Genomic DNA, 5,420 nt, shown 5'->3' on the forward strand with positions numbered 1-5,420 from the left:
ATAGAATAGAATAGAATAGAATAGAATAGAATAGAATAGAATAGAATAGAATAGAATAGAATAATTTGGGCTGGCAGAGACCATCTCACTCCACCCCTGCCGTGGGCAGGGACACCTCCCACAGCCCAGGTTGCTCCAGCCTGGCCTGGGACCCCTCCAGGGCTGGGGCAGCCCCAGCTGTCCCGTCTGCAGCCCTGGCAGGGCAGAGGCTGCAGGGCCTGGGCAGCCAGACCGATACTGGGGAGCCCAGGAACAGGTAATTATGTCCTTTGTCTCGTGAGCCGAGTTAATCACGACCTCCAGCCCAGTGATGACAGACACTCTAATAAAGAGCCAGTGGGGTGTGAACCAAACGGCCTCGTTGAGCCACCCAGCCCTGGCAGAGCCGGTTCAGCAGCCTCTGAATCACCCAGGAGTGCAAGAGTTCCCTCAGATCCTCTGCTCTGGCCACAAAGGGTCACACTCCGGGGTGGCAAAAAATCCAGGAGCATCCAGGTAGTCCTGGATCACAGCAGGGCTCTCCACTGGGAAAAAAGCTGAGACGTTGAGAGAGTCACCTCAGTGATAAACCAGATCAAAGCAGCAGCTGCAGAGCTGCTGGAACAGCTGCTGCCACCTCCCAGGGAATCTCTGGCTTCTGGGGACCCAGTGACCTGCTCAGCACTTGCCTTGTCCCCCCTGCCCAGGACCTGCAGGAGCTGCAGCAGCATTTTCCATCTAGGCAGGGCAGCAGTTTCCCTGCCTGTGGTGTCGTTCTCCCTGGAATCAGTGGCCCAGTGTGGTGTCCAGGGGAGCTGAGCTGGGCCCCAGCAGGTGAGAGCTCCACGTCCCCTCCGGAGCCGCCTCGTCCCTGCACGTCCCTCCCGTCCCCTCCCGAAGCTCTGGGCCCAGCACATCTCCCTGCAGGTGGCCTTTGCCTCTAAAAATAGCCTTTGTGCAATTCCCCGGGAAGGGAAGAGCAATTACACCTCCAGTCTGGGAGAAACCTTCCCTCCCTCTCCCCGGGCTGGCTGCAGAGCCCGGGCAGGGCTTTTGTGCTGAGGTTGCTGCCCCGGAGCTGGGGTGACCTCCCCGAGCCTCTCCAGCCCTGCACCCAACCCGGTGGTTGAGGCCAGGGCGGCCCCAGCTCCCGATCCCCAGCCAGGGTTCAGGTCTCCCTCCCAGCCATGGAAAGGGACGTTCTTTCCTCACCCCGTGTCGCAAGTCGGGGCCGCGAAAACGCCCCGAAAACCTCAGGTCTTGCTCAAATAAAAGTGGTGTCTCAACACTCCCGGCTCTGCCTTGATGTGCCTCCACCAGAGTCTCTGCAGGGTGCCCTGATGGAGGGACACAGCCCAGCCCGGAGCTGACGGGGCACAATCACTTGGGAATGTTGCCCGAAAATCCCAGTGTGGCTCTGGAGCTGCTGGAATCCTCCATGTGCTTCCAAATCCTGCTGGAATCCTCTGTGTGCTTCCAAACCCAGCTGGGATCCCTCCTGTGCTTCCAAATCCTGCTGGGATCCCCCCTGTGCTTTCATACCCAGCTGGGATCCCCCCTGTGCTTCCAAATCCTGCTGGAATCATCCCTGTGCTTCCAAACCCAGCTGGGATCCCTCCTGTGCTTCCAAACCCTGCTGGAATCCTCCCTGTGCTTCCAAACCCTGCTGGGATCCCTCCTGTGCTTCCAAATCCTGCTGGGATCCCCCCTGTGCTTCCAAACCCTGCTGGGATCCCCCTGTGCTTCCAACCCCTTGCCAGGCTGACAGCCACAGTCCTGGAACGCTTTGGGTTGGAAGGGACCTCAAAGCTCCTCCAGTTCCACCCCCTGCCACGGGCAGGGCCACTTTTTCCTCTCTCCCAGGTTGCTCAGAGCTCCATCCGAGGTGGCCTCGGACCCTCCCAGGGATGGGGCAAACGAGACACCCAACTCCTTGAAGGAGCCTGGTCTGATTCCCTCGATCTCCCTGCTCCAAAGGGCAAATTCCAGGAGCCTACCTGGGCACCAGGGCTGCTCTGATAACCACAGTGCTGCCTAGAAAGCAGCCAGGCAGGTTCTCCACTGCTGGAAAGCGTCCCAGTGCCTGCCCTCAGCACAGCCACGGCTGGGACCTGCAGCAGGGGAGCAGCTGGGGAGGCCTGAGTGGGGCTTTGGGCTTGGCTTTGGGGTGTTCCCCTCTCCAGCAGAGGCTGGAGACTAAAATTAAACCCGTGAGGGAGGCAGCAAGGCAGGGCCTCACCTGCCAGGGGGTCACACGTGGAGTCCCACCCTGGGAGACAACACACAGGGCCCAAAATTCAGGTGTCCCGCCCTCCAGCTGCCAGAGGGTTGCTGAGGGAGGAAGTTCCACCCCAGTGGGAGCAGCTGCTGCTTCCCTTTGCTGCCCAGGAACCCTGGGTGGAGGCTGGGACCAGCTCAGCCAGACCTGCAGCTGATAAGGGCCCTGGTGGGACGGGGGAGACGGGACAGAGACGGCCCCAAAGACACCCAAAGGTGATGAAATTGGGCTCTGTGTGGGCCAAGGCGCCTCTGCTGCTGGAAATAATCCTCCCAGCACAATTAAGGGCTGCCTGACCCGTGTCCTGATCCCTCCCTGAGATCTGGAGGGTGAGGGTGAGTTATTCTCACTCAATAAATGTTTTTCACGTGGAAGAAACTCCTTCCATGAAAAACACCCTTTTTTCCACATTGAGGTTGAAATATCCTTTCAAATGCCATTCTGGTACCTGAATGGGACCAGTTCCCAATTCCATTTGATGGGATAAATCTTGGACACCATTAAAATCCCTTCACTTGCCACGTGATGCAGAGAGAGAAACTCAGTCCCCTGTTCTGTCTCACTTAGATCAGTGGGAGCTCTGTCTTCTGGACCATGGAGAACAACACTAATTCATAAATCCCAGGATTATTTCCATTGGAAAAGACCTCCAAGATGATCAAGTCCAGCCTTTGATCCATCAGCATCTCATCCCCCAGCCCAGAGCACTCAGTGCCACAGCCAGTCCTGCCCTGGACACCTCCAGGGCTGGGCACTCCAAACCTCCCTGGGCAGCCCCTGCCAAGGCCTGAACACCCTTCCCAGGAGGAAATTCCTCCCAGTGATTCAAAATTATCTGTTCTGAAACGAAAGCAGAATGAAATCCATGAAGATCTTCCTGAGGAAAAGAAAAGTTCACTCACCCCTCACGAGTTTTTACACCCTGAAGTCATTTTGGGGAATTCACTGATGAAGAGCAAGAGAGAGAAGGACAAATTAAACCCCCCTCTCTTAAACTACAGACACAGCCCAAGAATCAGTGGGAACTGGATGGTGTGAAAGGACTCCTGGAGGGGATGAGGTGGCACCACAACACCCCAGACCCCAAATGCAGTCCATGCATCAACCTGAGGGTCTGCCCTTCATTCCCACCCCGTCCTGTCCAGCTGGGTTAGTCAGGGGGATGAAAGGAGCCCTGTGTGAGATCTGCCTACGTGTAGGACAGGGCTGGGGAGGAAACACAGTTGTGAAACCATGAGCTCATCAGCCAGGAGGACTCATTCCCAGAAGGCAGGGCTCTGAGACCATATAAAGGTTCTGCCATCCCTCTGCCCCGGCATCCACTCGGCTCCCTGAGACTCCCTGGTGGCCACCTGGGTAAGTCAGAGGGCTCTGGTGCCTCCCTGGGCTTCCCCTCACGTGGCTGCTCCCTTCCCAAGGGAGGGTTTCACCTCCTGCCCTCGGATATGCAAAAGGCTCTCGGAGAGGAGAGGGGCTGTGGGCAGGACAGGCAGCCTTGGGACAGCTCTGCAGGGTAAATCCAGGCTGAGTGTAACTCTGGGGGGGGGTCGAGGGCTAAATTAGACCCTTCCTGAAAGGGAGAGCAGAGGAAATTGTGTTGGTTTAAGTTCTCCTCCAGGGGAGGAGAGCAGTGGCCTCCTGGAGCTCCCTCCCAGCTGATTTCCTGGGATTCTGCTGTTGGTAGCAAGGATATTGTCCAAACTCCAATTGCATGGGAGAATTCTTTGGGAAAGCAGGGATTTGGGGCTGCAGGAGCAGAGGGCTGAAGGCATTCCTCCTGTGCTGCCTCACTCATGCCAACCATGGCAAGGGCAATGCATTAATTCGTTTAAAGGTCTTATCAGATCCTTATAAAAAAAAAATGGCAAGAGAGGGGTGTCACTGACCTGGAGGAGGGAGAGGAGAGGAGGGAATTGGCTTTGGAGATGTGCTGAGAGGAGCAGCAACCCCAGGGGAAGGGAGAAGGAGCTGCCACTGTCCCTGTCCTGCCCACAGCTCCGGGGTGGGGCAGGTCCTGTGCTGGGGGGGCTCCAAAATGCCCCTTTCAGGCACCACTTTTCCAGTCCTCACCTTTAACTCGTGCCTTTAAGTTGCTTTTGGAGAAGCAGCAGCCCAGGCTTTAGCACAGACACCTCCCCAGCCCAGCTGAGCCCGGGCCTGCCTTCAGCAGCCACAAAACAGTTTCCCAAATTGCCGGCCCAGGAGTGGCCCTGGGAGCAGAAATCCCTCCCGGTGGCTCTGATTCATGCAGGTCACAGGTGTCATTAGTGGCCAGGCCAATCCAGGGGCACGGGGACACGTTATCCCTGCTCATTCTCTCCCTGGACTGGGCCAGGGGTCACCTCAGCCCTTCACATCCCCCACAAAGTCGGGATGGAACCAGAGCAAGAGGAGGAATTGAGTCCTAGTACTTACAGGAAAGGCTTTTAATTCCAGGCAAAACCTGGAAACCATTGCAAAAGGGGCAAACCCCACTGAACTATTTCACTTTTGCCACTGCAAAACATCCCCTTGGCCCCATATTTATATTTTCCAACTTTCTGCTTTAAATGTTTGTCTTTCACTTTCGTTGTTTTTCTGTTATTATTTTGACTTTCCGAGGCCGTTCTCTCCACACCGGGAGATCTGTGGTTTGTCAGCTCCTCTCATCGGTTCCCCAGGACAGAAATAAAAGGGAGCTGACACTTTGGGAAGAGGGGGAAGGACTCTGAAGTGCAAATCAGCTGCGGGTTCAAAGGAGCGGCTCTACCTCAGCCAGACCCGACAGGGCTGTCCCACATCGCAGAGCAGGGAGAGGAGGGACGAGATAAGACGGGGTGGGAACAGGAGCTGAGAGGCAGGATGAAAAAGGAAGAGCAGATCATCATTCTGGGACAACCCGCCTCGGGAAACCCAAGGGCAAACCGGGGGAGCTTTGCTCTGGTTTCTTGGGACTCGTATTTTAAAACTGAACTCGTATTTTAAAACTGAACTCGTATTTTAAAACTGAACTCGTATGTTATAACTGAACTGGTATTTTATCACCGTTCCCCCTCCTCCTGCCGCGCCCCCCTCAGCACCGCAGTAACGCTCCGATTTCCTTTCAGACCCTCCGGTTTCCCGCGAAGATGTCCCTGAATCAGACGCAAATGAAGCAGGAGCTCACCCTCCTGCCCCCCGGGCT

At 56.3% G+C, this 5,420-nt stretch overlaps 1 protein-coding gene across 1 annotated transcript in view; it reads left to right on the forward strand.

Annotated features, from left to right (window-relative positions):
• LOC108638770 (keratinocyte proline-rich protein-like) overlaps positions 1–5,420 on the forward strand; it is a 9,128-nt gene that overhangs the window by 2,391 nt on the left and 1,317 nt on the right. The window lies entirely within an intron of this gene.

This window comes from Manacus vitellinus, unplaced genomic scaffold (genome assembly GCF_001715985.3).
Source record: "Manacus vitellinus isolate BGI_N305 unplaced genomic scaffold, ASM171598v3 scaffold_123_pilon, whole genome shotgun sequence".
NCBI classification, from domain to species: domain Eukaryota; kingdom Metazoa; phylum Chordata; class Aves; order Passeriformes; family Pipridae; genus Manacus; species Manacus vitellinus.